Source organism: Bombina bombina, chromosome 9 (assembly GCF_027579735.1).
Source record: "Bombina bombina isolate aBomBom1 chromosome 9, aBomBom1.pri, whole genome shotgun sequence".
Taxonomy (NCBI): Eukaryota; Metazoa; Chordata; class Amphibia; order Anura; family Bombinatoridae; genus Bombina; species Bombina bombina.
The window spans coordinates 72,732,946-72,752,538 of NC_069507.1; the positions used below are offsets into that span (position 1 = coordinate 72,732,946).

At 41.4% G+C, this 19,593-nt stretch overlaps 1 protein-coding gene across 1 annotated transcript in view; it reads left to right on the forward strand.

The window, feature by feature from the left end:
- SGMS1 (sphingomyelin synthase 1) overlaps window positions 1–19,593 on the forward strand; it is a 226,229-nt gene that overhangs the window by 63,883 nt on the left and 142,753 nt on the right. The gene's annotated exons all lie outside the window — the stretch shown is intronic.

Here is a 19,593-nt window from a genome sequence, read left to right on the forward strand (position 1 = left end):
ATAACAAACGAATTATACAAAATAATAAAAATTATTAGTATTTTAATACCCCGTTTAAAAAAAAAATTAAAAAAAATAAAAGAACCCTTATCTATAATAAACTACCAATAGCCCTTAAAAGGGCCTTTTGTAGGGCATTGTCCTAAAGAAATCATCTCTTTTGCTACAAAATAAAAACAAACACCCCTAACATTACAAACCCCCACCCCCCAAACCCACAAAATAAAAAAACCTAACTAAAGAAACATAATCTACCCGTTGCCCTAAAAAGGGCATTTGTATGGGCATTGCCCTTAATTCAGCATTCAGTTCTTTTAAGATTGCCCAATAGCCCTAATCTTAAAAAAAAAAAAAAAATTAAAAAAACTAACACTAACCCCTCTTTAGGTTGCTGAAGTCCGGCTCGAACGATCTTCATCGCAGCATCACAGCGGCTCCATCTTCATCCATCGAGGGACCGGCATCTTCTTCATCCCTGCGGAGGCGGAGTGGTCGATGCGCGGAGGCGGATGTCCAGGCGGAGGTCCATCGATCCGACATGGAGGTCCTCTTCATGCGATCGTCCGCCGCACCCTGAGAATTCAAATGCAAGGTACCCGTTTTATACTGGGGGTACCATTGCATTCCTATTGGCTGAAAAATTAAAATCAGCCAATAGAAATTAGAACTGCTAAAATCCTATTGTCTGCGATGTTTCGGAACAGCGTTTTAGGAGCTAATAGGTTTAGTTGGTGTCAGGGAACGGCGGTTTAAGGGTTAATAGCTTTATTTAGGGATTTAGTTAGTATCAGCGATGCTGAGGAACTGCGGTTTAGGGGTTAATAGGTTTAGCTAGTGTTGGCGATGGGGGGGTGCAGTTTAGGGGTTAATAGAATTAGGCAGTGTTGGCGATGTGGGGGGTGTGGTTTAGGGGTTTATAGGTTTAGTTTGTGTCGGCGATGTTTCGGAATGGCGGTTTTGGGGTTAATAGGTTTAGTTAGTGTCAGCGATGTTTCGGAAAGGTGTTTTAGGGGTTAATAGATTTAGTTAGTGTTGGCGATGTCGGGGAACGCTGGTTAGGGGTTAATAGCTTTATTTAATGATTTAGACTTAGAGTTTGTGTCGGCGATGTGCGGTTTACATTAGGGACAATGAAAAATTCAGAATAAGAATAATTGATCCTAAAATTCGGAAACTAATTTATTCATTTTCGGAATTTTTTCTGGATGCGCCGATTCGGATGTATCTGAATCTCTGAATTTTCCAAAATTTGTCAGAAAAACGAATTCTGCCGAAACAAAACGCACATGTCTACAATTAAACTCTGGGTATTTTATCCTATGACAGCTAACAAACCTTTAAAGGGACAGTCAAGTCAAAATTTAACTTTCATGATTCAGATGGGGTATGCAATTTTAAAAAACTTTACAATTTACTTTTATCATCAAATTTGCTTTGTCCTCTTGGTATTCTTTTTTGAAAGCTAAACTTAGGTAGTCTCAGACTGATTTCTAAAGCACTGAAAACTGCCTCTTATATCAGTTCATTTTGACAGTTTTTCACAGTTAGATAGCACTAGTTCAGGTGTGCCATAAAGATAACATTGTGTTCACTCCCGTGGAGTTATTTATGAGTCAGCACTGATTGGCTAAAATGCAAGTCTGTCAAAAGAACTGAAATAAGGGGCAGTCAGCAGAGGCTTAGATACAAGGTAATCACAGAGGTAAAAAGTATATTAACCCCTTAATGACCGCAGCACTTTTCCATTTTCTGTCCGTTTGGGACCAAGGCTATTTTTACATTTTTGCGGTGTTTGTGTTTAGCTGTAATTCTCCTCTTACTCATTTACTGTACCCACACATATTATATACCGTTTTTCTCGCCATTAAATGGACTTTCTAAAGATACCATTATTTTCATCATATCTTATAATTTACTATAAAAAAAATTATAAAATATGAGGAAAAATTGAAAAAAAATACACTTTTTCTAACTTTGACCCCCAAAATCTGTTACACATCTACAACCACCAAAAAACACCCATGCTAAATAGTTTCTAAATTTTGTCCTGAGTTTAGAAATACCCAATGTTTACATGTTCTTTGCTTTTTTTGCAAGTTATAGGGCCATAAATACAAGTAGCACTTTGCTATTTCCAAACCATTTTTTTTTTTCAAAATTAGCGCTAGTTACATTAGAACACTAATATCTTTCAGGAATCTCTGAATATCCATTGACATGTATATATTTTTTTTTAGTAGACATCCCAAAGTATTGATCTAGGCCAATTTTGGTATATTTCATGCCACCATTTCACCGCCAAATGCGATCAAATAAAAAAAATTGTTCACTTTTTCACAAATTTTTTCACAAACTTTAGGATTCTCACTGAAATTATTTACAAACAGCTTATGCAATTATGGCACAAATGGTTGTAAATTCTTCTCTGGGATCCCCTTTGTTCAGAAATAGCAGACTTATATGGCTTTGGTGTTGCTTTTTGGTAATTAGAATGCCACTAAATGCCACTGCGCACCACACGTGTATTATGCCCAGCAGTGAAGGGGTTAATTAGGGAGCATGTAGGGAGCTTTTTGGGGTAATTTTAGCTTTAGTGTAGTGTAGTAGACAACCCCAAGTATTGATCTAGGCCCATTTTGGTATATTTCATGCCACCATTTCACCGCCAAATGCGATCAAATTAAAAAAAACGTTAAATTTTTCACAATTTTAGGTTTCTCACTGAAATCATTTACAAACAGCTTGTGCAATTATGGCACAAATGGTTGTAAATGCTTCTCTGGGATCCCCTTTGTTCAGAAATAACAGACATATATGGCTTTGGCGTTGCTTTTTGGTATTTAGAAGGCCGCTAAATGCCGCTGCGCATCACACGTGTATTATGGCGAGCAGTGAAGGGGTTAATTAGGTAGCTTGTAGGGAGCTTGCAGGGTTAATATCACATTTAGTGTAGAGCTCAGCCTCCCACCTGAAACATCAGACCCCCTGATCCCTCCCAAACAGCTCTCTTCCCTCCCCCACCCCACAATTGTCCCCGCCATCTTAAGTACTGGCAGAAAGTCTGCCAGTACTAAAATAAAAGCTATATTTGTTTTTTTTTTGTGTTTTTAAAAAGCATATTTACATATGCTGCTGTGTACTATCCCCCCCTTAGCCCCCAACCTCACTGATCCCCCCCAAACAGCTCTATAACCCTCCCAATCTAACTTAATATGCGCCATCTTGGGTACTGGCAGCTGTCTGCCAGTACCCAGTTTAGAAGAAAATATGTTTTTTTTTTATTTTTATTACAGTTTTCTGTAGTGTAGCTTCCCCCCACACAAAACCAACCCCCCACCCCTCCACGATCTATTTTTGTGCTTTTGCACAAACAAGATTGGGCCCTTTTTCCTAGCAATATTTTCCGTAGTGTAGCGGTTCCCACCCGCTCCCGCCCCGTGCACGCGCCCACCCGCCAACCTCCGTGCACGTGCGCGCTCCCGCGCGCCCCCGCGCGCGCCCCCTAACGGCCCCGCCTCCGATCCCGCCCCCCTTGATGGCAGAAGATACACCGATGGCCGCCCACCCGCCTCCCAAGTCGGCTCCCACCCACCAACGATACCGGCCATCGATGTCCGGTGCAGGGAGGGCCACAGAGTGGCTCTCTCTGCATCGGATGGCCATGTAAAATGTTATTGCAGGATGCCTCCATATCGAGGCATCACTGCAATAACCGGAAAGCAGCTGGAAGCGAGCAGGATCGCTTCCAGCTGCTTTCCACACCGAGGACGTGCAGGGTACGTCCTCAGGCATTAACTGCCTTTTTTTTGAGGACGTACCCTGCACGTCCTCGGTCATTAAGGGGTTAATATAACAGTGTTGCTTATGCAAAACTCGGGAATGGGTAATAAAGGGATTATATTTATTTGTAAACAATACAAATTCTGGAGTAGACTGACCCTTTAATATTGGCTTAGTGGTCTTTATATTTGCTGTATACAGTATAAACTGGCATCATTTAATACAAATGTAAAGGTTCAGATAGTCAACATTTAAAGGGACATAAAACACCATACTTAGGCCTAGATTTGGAGTTTGGCGTTAGCCGTGAAAACCAGCGTTAGAGGCTCCTAACGCTGGTTTTGGCCGCCCGCTGGTATTTGGAGTCAGTGATTAAAGGGTCTAACGCTGCGACTTTTCCATACCGCAGATCCCCTTACGTCAATTGCTCGGAACAGCCAATAGAATGCGAGCTCAATCTGATTGGCTGATTGGATCAGCCAATCGGATTGAACTTGATTCTGATTGGCTGATTCCATCAGCCAATCAGAAAATTCCTACCTTAATTCCGATTGGCTGATAGAATCCTATCAGCCAATCGGAATTCGAGGGACGCCATCTTGGATGACGTCCCTTAAAGGAACAGTCATTCGTCGTTCAGTCGTCGGGCCGGATGGATGTTCCGCGCTGGAGGTCTTCAGGATCCTGCCGCTTCGCTCCGGATAGAAGACCATAGAAGATGCCGCCTGGATGAAGACTTCAATCGGATGGAAGATCCTCTTCTGCCCCGCTTGGATGAAGACTTTGACCGGATCATGGACCTCTTCAGCCCCCAGCTTGGGCTTGGATCAGGACATCGGAGGAGCTCTTCAGGACGGATCGGTGAACCTGGATGGTGAAGACAAGGTAGGAAGATCTTCAGGGGCTTAGTGTTAGGTTTATTTAAGGGGGGTTTGGGTTAGATTAGAGGTATGTGGGTGGTGGGTTGTAATGTTGGGGGGGGGTATTGTATGTTTTTTTTTACAGGCAAAAGAGCTGAAATTCTTGGGGCATGCCCCGCAAAGGGCCCTGTTCAGGGCTGGTAAGGTAAAAGAGCTTTTACCTTTTTTAATTTAGAATAGGGTAGGGAATTTTTTATTTTGGGGGGCTTTGTTATTTTATTAGGGGGCTTAGAGTAGGTGTAATTAGTTTAAAATTGTTGTAATATTTTTCTTATGTTTGTAAATATTTTTTTATTTTTTGTAACTTAGTTCTTTTTTATTTTTTGTACTTTAGCTAGTTTATTTAATTGTATTTATTTGTAGGAATTGTGTTTAATTAATTTATTGATAGTGTAGTGTTAGGTTAATTGTAGGTAATTGTAGGTAGTTTATTTAATTAATTTATTGATAGGGTAGTGTTAGGTTTAATTATATCTTAGGTTAGGATTTATTTTACAGGTAAATTTGTTATTATTTTAACTAGGTAACTATTAAATAGCTATTGTACCTGGTTAAAATAATTACCAAGTTGCCTGTAAACTAAATATAAATCCTAAAATAGCTATAATATAATTATAATTTATATTGTAGCTATATTAGGATGTATTTTACAGGTAAGTATTTAGCTTTAAATAGGAATAATTTATTTAATAAGAGTTAATTTATTTCGTTAGATTTAAATTATATTTAACTTAGGGGGGTGTTAGTGTTAGGGTTAGACTTAGCTTTAGGGGTTAATCCATTTATTATAGTAGCGGTGAGCTCCGGTCGTCAGATTAGGGGTTAATAATTGAAGTTAGGTGTCGGCGATGTTAGGGAGGGCAGATTAGGGGTTAATACTATTTATGATAGGGTTAGTGAGGCGGATTAGGGGTTAATAACTTTATTATAGTAGCGCTCAGGTCCGCTCGGCAGATTAGGGGTTAATAAGTGTAGGCAGGTGTCGGCGACGTTGAGGGGGGCAGATTAGGGGTTAATAAATATAATATAGGGGTCGGCGGTGTTAGGGGCAGCAGATTAGGGGTACATAGGGATAACGTAGGTGGTGGCGCTTTGCGGTCGGAAGATTAGGGGTTAATTATTTTAAGTAGCTGGCGGCGACGTTGTGGGGGGCAGGTTAGGGGTTAATAAATGTAATACAGGGGTCGGTGGGGTTAGGGGCAGCAGATTAGGGGTACATAAGTATAACGTAGGTTGCGGCGGTTTACGGAGCGGCAGATTAGGGGTTAAAAAAAATATGCAGGGGTCAGCGATAGCGGGAGCGGCAGATTAGGGGTTAATAAGTGTAAGGTTAGGGGTGTTTAGACTCGGGGTACATGTTAGAGTGTTAGGTGCAGACGTAGGAAGTGTTTCCCCATAGGAAACAATGGGGCTGCGTTAGGAGCTGAACGCTGCTTTATTGCAGGTGTTAGGTTTTTTTTCAGCTCAAACAGCCCCATTGTTTCCTATGGGGATATCGTGCACGAGCACGTTTTTGAGGCTGGCCGCGTCCGTAAGCAACTCTGGTATCGAGAGTTGCATTTGCGGTAAAAATGCTCTACGCTCCTTTTTTGGAGCCTAACGCAGCATTTGTTTGAACTCTCGATACCAGAGTTAAATTTATGGTGCGGCCAGAAAAAAGCCAGCGGAGCGTTAACAGCCCTTCTACCGCCAAACTCCAAATCTAGGCCAAGATTTTTCTATAGTCTTGCAAGAAATGAACATACCGGTGGAGTGTGAAAGCTTCCTGAATACATTAACACCATGATTGCAAAAATTGTTACCACCAGTTGCCTTATTAGGAGAACACGATCTTACTTGTTACTGGAGTAGACAAGTCTTGCCACTATCATTTTGTTAGAACTTCATGCAAGTTTCATTTTACTTTTATAATAAGAAGGTAATCTGCACCAGATAAACACATATAATAAGGCTCTAAAACAGCCTAAACATTAGATTTAGTGCATACATCATAAAATAAAGCAACTCTATTTAGAAAAAAAAGAATAGGATATGAATTTGGTGCAGCCTCTCTTTATCTGCATATTATTTTAATAAAGGATGGTTTCTCCAGAGTCATAAATCCCCATTTTCTATTTACTCTATTTTCATTTTAAGGAACATTCTTATGCAAAAATATTTAACATGTTTTTTTTTTTGCATGGTTGCATACAAACATTTAGTATTCTGTCCCTTTAAGCTATAAACATATAACATCACTGTGGTTGCCATCTTGGAAACCCTGCCACCATATTTGTAAAGGCAAATGCACACACTTTTCTTACCCTGTGAGCCCTGTTTTTTGCAAGGGTCACACAGAGGGGCCAGACATGATAAAAGTGGGGCTTAGGACCCCCCATAGCAATGCCACTACTGATTGCAGAGCCAGATGGGGCCCCTAGAAGTGTAAGCCCACTTGCCCAGTGTCAGTTGAGACTGCTCTAGTTACTACATCTCTGGTTGCCATGTTCACATTCATGATGTAACAAGATGGTTGTGAAGTTCCACAATTAGGCCTCTTTATCAGTTGAAGCTTCAACATTACTGCACAGTTGTGAGACTTATATATGCTTTTAGTGTGGCTGAGGCAGAATATACTCATGGGATGGAGCCTCCAGTCTTTTCACATCCTAGCAACACTTCTGTGTGGTTTGTTTTGTTTTGTGTTTTTTTCCTGCATAACCCACTGTTTTTGCACTTGTAGTTTTCCTGGCTTCTTGATATCTTTAGCTGTTCATACCCTTTTCCATTAGTAAAAATAACATGAATCTACTTTCCTGTCTGTCTAGCTAAACTTCATCTTATTTTACCAAGTAATGATTGGTTTAGGCACACAGAAGGTGGTCAAATGACAGGACCCTGGAATGGCTGGGCATATAGCAGGGGTAGAGGAGAGGGAGTGGTGAATATACGGGTTTGGAAAATATGGGAGAAGAGGGGAGAAGGACACAATGAGAGAAAGACACATGGCAAAAATGAGCAGAAAAGCAACAAACCAGGGGAAGAAACAAGGATAAAAGAAATACATGGGGCCCTTGTTGAATTAGAAATAGATGTTCCCCTTATTAGTAAAATGTAGACATTCCCAAGGCAGTAAAATCCCAAAATGTTTGACTAATGAACTAGATTGATTTACAGGTATAAATCAGTGGCGTCTCCAAGATTTTCTCATGGGGAGGCCCTCTAATGTTTTTGTCAGCAGGGTCACACCAGTGATGTGATTGGCCAGTCAGTGGGTGGGGTCAGGTGTGTCAATGGGCAGCTGGTCTGTGGGTGGGGTCAGGCAGAGCTGAGGAAAACCTGGGCAAAATGATGGTGGGCAAATGGGGGCTGATCACAGTTTGGGGTGGCACATAGGGGGCAGCCATTATCCTGGGGGCCCTGGCGTTGCCACTGGTGCAAATTCTTTTTACATTAAAGGGACAGTCTACACCAGAATTTTTATTGTTTTAAAAGATAGATAATCCCTTTATTACCCATTCCCCAGTTTTGCATAACCAACACAGTTATAATAATATACTTTTAACCTCTGTGATTACCTTGTATCTAAGCCTCTGCAAACTGCCCCTTTTTTCAGTTCTTTTGACAGACTTGCAGTCTAGCCAATCAGTGCCTGCTCACAGATAACTTCACGTGCACAAGCACAGTGTTATCTATATGAAATACGTGAACTAACACCCTCTAGTGGTGAAAAACTGTTAAAATGCAATCTGAAAGAGGTGGGCTTCAAGGTTTAAGAAATTAGCATATGAACCTCCTAGGTTAAGCTTTCAACTAAGAATACCAAGAAAACAAAGCAAAATTGGTGATAAAAGTAAATTGGAAAATTGTTTAAAATTACATGCTCTATCTGAATCATGAAAGTTTATTTTGGCCTAGACTGTCCCTTTAAGGGCCAGATTACGAGTGGTGCGCTAACTCATGCGCACAAGCAAAAAGGGGTTTTTGATGGCTGCTTGCTCGTGGTGGAAATAACGCACATATTAAAGTTGAAAGTAAACGCATTCGCAATTAAATTTATCATGCGTCAGGATAGAGCGACTTCAGAGCTCTGTTTAACTGTTATGCTCGAATAATAAATTGCACAAAAAAAAAAATTGCAATAAAAAGTTATAAGGGCTCAAACATATGAGGTCTCAGGTGTTAGAAAAAAGGCTGCAAAGGGCTTTAACTTAGAGATACATTTATATACATGTCTAAATATGAGATATATGTGTATATGTATATTATATATATATGAGTACATAGCCATTTATGTATTTATATGTGTATATACAGTATGTATTAACAGACATATATATACACACATATATATACACACACACACACACATATATATATATATATATATATATATATATATATATATATATATATATATATATATATATATATGCATTGGAGCCCTTTGCATTCAAGTAGCTGAAAATATGTAAAATTATAGTTATGCAATATTCATATTTAATATGTGTTAAAGTGAAGGTCCATTTTGATGAATTAGTGCCGGTTTTTAATAATCCTATTAAAAACAAGGGCACTTTAATTCATCAAAATTGACATTTCACTGTTTTCTTCAAAAACGTAACTTTTAATTCTGGCAGCCGCTCCAGCACTTCCTCCGCCCTTTGCAAGCTGTCTTCGCTGGTCCAAAATTACGAATCCAGCTTCCTCCAATCACAGGATTGCATCATGCCAAGATTCCCCCGGAGGGGGGAAGCTGTGATTGGAGGAAGCCTGATTCGTCATTTCTGACTTCTGCAGAGGCTTCCGACGGCCGGGGGAATCGCTGGAGTGGCATTCAAGATTAAAAGGTAAGTTTTTGAAGAAAACAGTGAAATGTCAATTTTGATGAATTAAAGTGCCCTTGTTCTTAATAGGTTTATTAAAAACCGGGCACTAATTCATCAACATGGAACTTCACTTTAATTATGGGGCCCATTTATCAAGCTCCAGATGGAGCTTGAGGGCCTGTGTTTCTGGCGAGCCTGTAGGTTCGCCAGAAACACCAGTTATGAAGCAGCGGTCTAAAGACCACTGCATAATAACCTGTCTGCCTGCTCTGAGCAGGCGGACAGACATCGCCGCAATTCAACCCGATCGAGAACGATCGGGTTGATTGACACCCCCCTGCTCGCGAATCTGCAGGGGGCGGCGTTGCACCAGCAGCTCACAAGAGCTGCTGGTGCAAAGCTAAATACGGAGAGCGTATTGCTCTCTGCATTCAGTGAGGTCTGTCGGACCTGATCCGCACTGACGGATCAGGTCCAACAGACCTTTGTTAAATAGGGGCCTAAGTAAGTATTTACTGTAAATATTATGAATTCCAATATTCTGCACATAAAAGAATATGTTCTATGTATTTATAAATCTCTCTCTCTCCCTCTCTCTCTCCCTCTCTCTCTCTCTCTCCCTCTCTCTCTCCCTCTCTCTCTCTCTCTCTCTCTCTCTCTCCCCCTCTCTCTCTCTCTCTCTCTCTCCCTCTCTCCCTCTCTCTCTCTCTCTCTCTCCCTCTCTCCCTCTCTCTCTCTCTCCCTCTCTCCCTCTCTCTCTCTCTCCCTCTCTCCCTCTCTCTCTTCCTCTCTCTCTCCCTCTCTCTCTCTCTCTCTCTCTCTCTCCCTCTCTCTCTACCTCTCTCTCTCTCTCTCTCCCTCTCTCTCTCTCTCCCTCTCTCTCTCTCTCCCCCCCCCCTCTCTCTCTCTCCCTCTCTCCCTCTCTCTCTCTCTCTCTCTCTCTCTCTCCCTCTCCCTCTCTCTCTCCTTACAGAATTGTCACAACTGCCAGGGTGCACTTCATATTAGTGTAAACAATCTCCATCGTAGAAAAAAGGCACTCACTGAACTTTAACAAAATATCCAATTTTAATTCAAACAAGTATCATCAAGACATCATGTCAAGACATGTCTTGATGGTACTTGTTTGAATTAAAATTGTATGTTTTGTTAAAGTCCAGTGAGTGCCTTTTTTCTACGATGGAGATTATATATATATATGTGTGTGTGTGTGTGTGTATCCAATATATTATAGATCCACACTCATTGGACTTGTGCCAATTGTGATATTTATTATAGTGACGTTTCGGAGCAACAATGCCCCTTCTTCAGACCAGTGAGTGGTGATCTTTACTATATTGGATACAATTTATTTTTCCTGGCAGTTGCTGTTTCTTATGAGATGTGTGAGTGCAAATCCTCCCTGACTGTTCTCTCTACATATGTGTGTATGTATATACTGTGTATATATATATATATATATATATATATATATATAGGTATAGAGCTATACCTATATATAATCATAGAAAGATAGGTAGAGACATATATTGTACAAAAATACCATCCAATATAAATATAAATATGTACGGTAATTATGAATAAATAGAACATATGTGAAGAACATTGGAATGTGAAATATTAATATTTCATGTCGGGTTAGCCAACTGAGAAAATGTGATCGGGTTAGCGTGCGAGCGAAAATGTTTTACTTTGTAATATACACGGTACCCGACTTGCGAAAAAAATCATATAAATAGTGCTCCACTCGTAATTTAGCCCTAAAAGGTGACAGTAAGACATTGTAATAGTGAAATCAAGAACAAGTCACTATAAAACAAACATTATATATTTTGAGTTGTTAGAAATCTATATCAGTGTAACTATGAAAGGTGTTATAACAAATACATATTCCTCTTTACCAGCTGACACATTTTGGAACATCTGGATAATTTTGTTTATGTTCTCTTATTGTTTAATTTTTGTTCACATTAAGGCGCGTTCTGTAAATAAACTCGGAAATACTTTTTATTTATAAATTTATTGCATGTTAGTAAATGTTTTATAGGACATACTTGAAGATGCTTTTCTTTTATGTGTGTTTATAATAATAGTGGTTCTGGTTTGTACTACATAAATTAGTAACATTTGTCTCTATCCAAAAGAAGAAGTTGCTGTATTAAAGGGACACTGGTGATGTTTTTTTATTTGTTTGTTTAAAGGGACATTATACACCAGTTTTCATATAAATGCATGTAATGGACACTACTGTAAAGAAAAATATGCACAGATACTGATCTAAATCCACGGGAGTGAGCATGTTATATATACGGCACACATGAACTAGTGCTATCTAGCTGTGAAAACTGTCATTATGCACTGAGATAAGAGGCGGAGTTCAAGGGCTTCAAAATTAGCATATTAGCCTACCTAGGTTTAGCTTTCAATAAAGAATACCAAGCAAATTTGATTATAAAAGTAATCTGGAAAGTTGTTTAATATTGCATGCCCTATCTGAATCATGAAAGTTTAATTTTGACTAGACTGTCCCTTTAAAGGGACATGAAACCCACATTTTTTCTTTCATGATTTAGAAAGAGAATACAATTTTAAACATCTTTCTAATTTACTTCGATTATCTAATTTGTTTTATTCTCTTGATATGCTTTGCTGAAAAGCATATCTAGATATGCTCAGTAGCTGCTGATTGGTTGCTGCACATAGAAGGCTCGTGTGATTTACTCACCCATGTGCATTGCTTTTTCTTCAACTAAGGATATCTAAAAAAAATGAAGCAAAATAAATAATAGAAGTAAATTGTAATTTTGTTTAAATTTGTATTGTCTATCTGAATCATGAAAGAAAGATTTTGGGTTTAGTGGCCTTTTAATGTCAATTTAATTTGATACCTGTATCACTTCTACCAGGTTCTTAATTTCTTATTCTCATAGACCAACAAATTCATGAAACTTCATAAAGTTAGTTTAATGCGAAGCAGTAGGGCCAAAGCATTATCAGCAGATGAGAATAGTGATTTGAATTATAGCAGTAGCAAAAAAAAGAGTTTAAATGTCAGAGTTCAAGTTCTCAATCAAACATAGAAAACCAGGGGATTTATTGCTTAATGGAAATCCTAAACTTAATCTCTGCCCTCCCTTCCCTTACACTGCATGCAGGCAGACCTGGGAAAAGACTGGATCTGTTTACCCAAGACAGAAAGTTCCATACTTTGGAGGAGTTCTGAATTTTCATAAACCAGACACTTAAACCAGGACTTTCTCTTATTTTGTACTTCTGACTAACAACAGGTCATTGTGAATATGTTTTTTTTTTCTTTTATAAGGTGGTGAGAGTCCACAACCCATTACTCCTGGGATTCAATTCCTAGACAAAAATTCCACAAAACTCCATGAGGCCCATTTATCAAGCTCCATCTGAAGACTCGCCAGAAACAGCAGTTATGAAGCAGCGGTCTAAAGACAGATGCTCCATAACCCTGTCCGCCTGCTCTGATGAGGCAAACAGGATTTGCCACAATTCAACCCGATCGAATACGATCGGGTTGATTGACACCTCCCTGCTGGCGGCCGATTGGCCGCGAGTCAACAGGGGGCGGCGTTGCGCCAGCAGCTCTTGTGAGCTGCTGGTGCAATGCTAAATACGGAGAGCATTTTGCTCTCCGCATTCAGCGAGGTCTTGCGGACCTGAGCCGCACTGTTGGATCAGGTCCACAAGACCTTTCATAAATTGGCCTCATGAGTACCTAATCCTCTCCACTTCTCTGGTATGCCAGTGTAATTTTTGCCTTCCAGTAGGATGGTGAAGAATTGAGGTGCTCCTTGATTCTTTGTTGAGAGAGGTCTTCAAATCGATTTGAGGCCCATTTCTCCCGCGAGTCAACAGGGGGCGGCGTTGCGCCAGCAGCTCTTGTGAGCTGCTGGTGCAATGCTGAATACGGAGAGCATTTTGCTCTCCGCATTCAGCGAGGTCTTGCGGACCTGATCCGCACTGTCGGATCAGGTCCGCAAGACCTTTCATAAATCGGCCTCATGAGTACCTAATCCTCTCCACTTCTCTGGTATGCCAGTGTCATTTTTGCCTCTCAGGAGGATGGTGAAGAATTGAGGTGCGATTTTAGGCCCATTTCTCCCTCAGAGAGCTCCTCCCGAAAGACAGATGAAAGATTGCAGTATAGGGTAGTGACACAATTCTCCTGGTGATGGAGTAAGTCATAAGCCTTCCACAGGTGTTGTGGGGACCAGTCCCTTAGCCTCCTCCTTTTGGATCATAGAGGTACTCCTTACAGCGATTCTCTGCTGGGACATACACAGCACTGGATGGGCTCTCTAAAGGAAGCAGTTTATTTCTGCAGCTGGAAAAACTTAGTAGAGTGGGTGCATCTCAAGGTAAGTGAGCAATTACATGCAGTCACATAGCACACAGGCTATTTGCAGGTACACCATTCAAGGGAGTACATCATAGCCAGGGAACATACAAAATACAGAATTTACCACTTTTCCCCCTAACTTTATTTATTAAAGGGACATTATACACTCATTTTTCTCTTGTTAAGTGTGTTCAGTCCACGGGTCATCCATTACTTATGGGATATATTCTCCTTCCCAACAGGAAGTTGCAAGAGGATCACCCAAGCAGAGCTGCTATATAGCTCCACCCCTCACATGTCATATCCAGTCATTCTCTTGCAAGTCTCAACAAAGGAGGTTGTGAGAGGAGATAGGAGTAACATTCTTCAATCAAAAGTTTATTATTTTAAAATAGCACCGGAGTGTGCTGTTTGTTCTCTCAGGCAGTATTTAGAAGAAGAATCTGCCTGCGTTTTTTTCTATGATCTTAGCAGACATAACTAAGATCCACTGGCTGTTCTCTCACATTCTGAGGAGTGGGGTATCTTCGGAGAAGGGAATAGCATGCGGGGTCCCCCGCAAATGAGGTATGTGCAGTAAAATATTTCTAGGAATGGAATTGACTATGAAAACACTGCTGTTACCCATATGACGTAAGTACAGCCTTTAATGCAGTAGTAGCGACTGGTATCAGGCTGATAAATGTATGCGCAGTTGAGTTATTTTCTAGGGACTAGAATTTAACTTTAAATACTGTTAGTACTGAAATAAATGTATGAGCCTTAACTGCAGTAGAAGCGACTGGTAGCAGGCTTAGTGATAACTTTGCATAACACTGGAAAGTTGTTTTTTAAAAACGTTTACTGGCATGTTATTCGTTTTGTGAGGTACTTTGGTGATAAATCTTTTTGGGCATGATTTTTTTCCACATGGCTAACGTATATTTCTGCATAGACACCGTTATATCAGGTCTCCCACTGTTGTGATATGAGTGGGAGGGACCTTTTTTTTTTTTAGCGCCTTGTTGCGCAGTTAAAATTCTAGCACAGTCTTCCTGCTTCTTCCTCTTTGATCCAGGACGTCTCCAGAGAGCTCAGGGGTCTTCAAAATTCATTTTTGAGGGAGGTAATCAGTCACAGCAGACCTGTGACAGTGTGTTTGACTGTGAGAAAAGCGTTAAATCTTAAATTGATTATCCGTTTTGGGTATTGAGGGGTTAATCATCCATTTGCTAATGGGTGCAATCCTCTGCTAATTTCATACATTTACTGTTTAAAATTGGTTGCTATAACCGTATTAGTTCATTGTTATTTCAACTGTGACAGTTTTTTTGTGTTTTTAAAAGCGCTGCAGCGTTTTTTATATTGCTTGTAAACTTATTGAAAGAAATTTCCAAGCTTGATAGCTTCATTGCTAGTTTGTTTAAACATGTCTGACACAGATGAATCTGCTTGCTCATTATGTTTAAAGGCCAATGTGGAGCCCAATAGAAATATGTGTACCAATTGTATTGATGTTACTTTAAATAAAAGTCTGTCTTTACCGGTAAAGAAATTATCACCAGACAACGTGGGGGAAGTTATGCCGCCTAACTCTCCTCACGTGTCAGTACCTTTGCCTCCCGCTCAGGAGGTGCGTGAGATTGTGGCGCCAAGCACATCAAGGCACTTACAAATCACTTTACAAGATATGGCTAATGTTATGAAAGAAGTATTATCTAATTTGCCTGAGTTAAGAGGCAAGCGCGATAGCTCTGGGTTAAGGACAGAGCGCACTGATGATATGAGGGCCATGTCTGACACTGCGTCACAATTTGCAGAACATGAGGACGGAGAGCTTCATTCTGTGGGTGGCGGATCTGATCCAGGGAGACCGGATTCAGAAATTTCAAATTTTAAATTTAAGCTTGAGAACCTCCGTGTATTACTGGGGGAGGTATTAGCGGCTCTGAATGATTGCGACACGGTTGCAATCTCAGAGAAATTATGTAGGCTGGATAAATACTATGCGGTACCGGTGTGTACTGACGTTTTTCCTATACCTAAAAGGCTTACAGAGATTATTAACAAGGAGTGGGATAAACCCGGTGTGCCTTTTTCCCCTCCTCCGATATTTAGAAAAATGTTCCCAATAGACGCCACCACATGAGACTTATGGCAGACGGTCCCTAAGGTGGAGGGAGCAGTTTCTACTTTAGCCAAGTGTACCACTATTCCGGTGGAGGATAGTTGTGCTTTCTCAGATCCAATGGATAAAAAATTAGAAGGTTACCTTAAGAAAATGTTTGTTCAACAAGGTTTTATATTACAGCCCCTTGCATGCATTGCGCCCGTCACTGCTGCAGCGGCTTTCTGGTTTGAGTCTCTGGAAGAGGCTATTCGCACAGCACCATTGGATGAGACTTTGAACAAACTTAAAGCCCTTAAGCTAGCTAATGCATTTGTTTCGGATGCCGTTGTGCATTTAACCAAACTAACAGCTAAGAACTCCGGATTCGCCATTCAGGCGCGCAGAGCGCTATGGCTTAAATCCTGGTCAGTAGATGTAACTTCTAAATCTAAATTGCTTAATATTCCTTTCAAAGGGCAAACCTTATTCGGGCCCGGCTTGAAGGAGATTATTGCTGACATTACTGGAGGTAAGGGTCACACCCTTCCTCAGGACAGAGCCAAATCAAAGGCCAAACAGTCTAGTTTTCGTGCCTTTCGTAATTTCAAGGCAGGAGCAGCATCAACTTCCTCCGCTCCAAAACAGGAAGGAACTGCTGCTCGTTACAGACAGGGTTGGAAAAGCAACCAGTCCTGGAACAAGGGCAAGCAGGCCAGAAAGCCTACTTCTGCCCCTAAGACAGCATGAAGAGAGGGCCCCCTATCCGGAAACGTATCTAGTGGGGGGCCGACTTTCTCTCTTCGCCCAGGCTTGGGCAAGAGATGTCCAGGATCCCTGGGCGTTGGAGATTATATCTCAGGGATACCTTCTGGACTTCAAAGCTTCTCCTCCACAAGGGAGATTTCATCTTTCAAGGTTATCAGCAAACCAAATAAAGAAAGAGGCTTTTCTTCACTGTGTACAAGACCTCCTAGTAATGGGGGTGATCCACCCAGTTCCGCGGACGGAACAAGGGCAAAGTCTCATACAGAGATAGTTCTAGCATTTCTGAGGTCGCATGGGTGGAAAGTGAACATGGAAAAGAGTTCTCTGTTACCACTCACAAGGGTTCCCTTTCTAGGGACTCTTATAGATTCTGTAGAGATGAAGATTTACCTGACGGAGTCCAGGTTATCAAAAATCCTAAATGCTTGCCGTGTCCTTCATTCCATTCCAAGCCCATCAGTAGCTCAGTGCATGGAAGTAATCGGCTTAATGGTCGTGGCAATGGACATAGTGCCATTTGCGCGCCTGCATCTCAGACCGCTGCAATTATGCATGCTGAGTCAGTGGAATGGAGATTACTCAGATCTGTCCCCTTTACTAAATCTGGACCAGGAGACCAGAGATTCTCTTCTCTGGTGGTTGTCTCGGATTCATCTGTCCAAGGGAATGACTTTTCGCAGACCAGATTGGACGATTGTAACAACAGATGCCAGCCTTCTAGGCTGGGGCGCAGTCTGGAATTCCCTGAAGGCTCAGGGATCATGGACTCAGGAGGAGAAACTCCTTCCAATAAACATTCTGGAATTAAGAGCGATATTCAATGCTCTTCTAGCTTGGCCTCAGTTAGCAACACTGAGGTTCATCAGATTTCAGTCGGACAACATCACGACTGTGGCTTACATCAATCATCAAGGGGGAACCAGGAGTTCCCTAGCGATGTTAGAAGTCTCAAAGATAATTCGCTGGGCAGAGTCTCACTCTTGCCATCTGTCAGCGATCTACATCCCAGGCGTGGAGAACTGGGAGGCAGACTTTCTAAGCCGCCAGACCTTTCACCCGGGGGAATGGGAACTTCACCCGGAGGTATTTGCTCAACTGATTCTTCGTTGGGGCGAACCGGAACTGGATCTCATGGCTTCTCGCCAGAACGCCAAGCTTCCTTGTTACGGATCCAGGTCCAGGGACCCGGGAGCGGTGCTGGTAGATGCACTAGCAGCCCCTTGGATTTTCAACATGGCTTATGTATTCCCACCGTTTCCGTTGCTGCCTCGTCTGATTGCCAGGATCAAACAAGAGAGAGCATCGGTGATTCTGATAGCGCCTGCGTGGCCACGCAGGACCTGGTATGCAGACCTAGTGGACATGTCGTCCTGTCCACCATGGTCTCTGCCTCTGAGGCAGGACCTTCTACTTCAGGGTCCTTTCAACCATCCAAGCCTAATTTCTCTGAGGCTGACTGCATGGAGATTGAACGCTTGATTCTCTCAAAGCGTGGTTTCTCGGAGTCGGTTATTGATACATTGATACAGGCTCGGAAACCGGTTACCAGAAAAATTTACCATAAGATATGGCGTAAATATTTACATTGGTGTGAATCCAAGAGTTACTCATGGAGTAAGGTTAGGATTCCTAGGATATTGTCTTTTCTACAAGAGGGTTTAGAAAAGGGTTTATCCGCTAGTTTGTTAAAGGGACAGATTTCTGCTCTGTCTATTCTTTTACACAAACGTCTGGCAGAGAATCCAGACGTTCAGGCTTTTTGTCAGGCTTTGGCTAGGATTAAGCCTGTGTTTAAAACTGTTGCTCCTCCGTGGAGCTTAAACTTGGTTCTTAAAGTTCTTCAGGGTGTTCCGTTTGAACCCCTTCATTCCATTGATATTAAGCTTTTATCTTGGAAAGTTCTGTTTTTGATGGCTATTTCCTCGGCTCGAAGAGTCTCTGAGTTATCTGCCTTACATTGCGATTCTCCTTATCTGATTTTTCATTCAGACAAGGTAGTTTTGCGTACTAAACCTGGATTTTTACCTAAGGTTGTTTCTAATAGGAATATCAATCAGGAGATTGTTGTTCCATCATTATGTCCTAACCCTTCTTCAAAGAAGGAACGTCTTTTGCATAATCTGGACGTAATCCGTGCCCTGAAGTTCTACTTACAGGCAACTAAGGATTTTCGGCAAACTTCTTCTCTGTCGTTTATTCTGGACAGAGGAGAGGTCAAAAGGCTTCGGCCACCTCTCTCTCTTTTTGGCTTCGTAGCATAATACGTTTAGCCTATGAGACTGCTGGACAGCAGCCCCCTGAAAGAATTACAGCTCATTCCACTAGAGCTGTGGCTTCCACCTGGGCCTTTAAGAATGAGGCCTCTGTTGAACAGATTTGCAAGGCTGCAACTTGGTCTTCACTTCATACCTTTTCAAAATTTTACAAATTTGACACTTTTGCTTCTTCGGAGGCTGTTTTTGGGAGAAAGGTTCTACAGGCAGTGGTTCCTTCTGTTTAAAGTTCCTGCCTTGTCCCTCCCATCATCCGTGTACTTTAGCTTTGGTATTGGTATCCCATAAGTAATGGATGACCCGTGGACTGAACACACTTAACAAGAGAAAACATAATTTATGCTTACCTGATAAATTTATTTCTCTTGTAGTGTGTTCAGTCCACGGCCCGCCCTGTCTTTTTTTGAGGCAGTTCTAAATTTTAATTAAAACTCCAGTCACCACTGCACCCTATAGTTTCTCCTTTCTCGTCTTGTTTCGGTCGAATGACTGGATATGACATGTGAGGGGTGGAGCTATATAGCAGCTCTGCTTGGGTGATCCTCTTGCAACTTCCTGTTGGGAAGGAGAATATATCCCATAAGTAATGGAT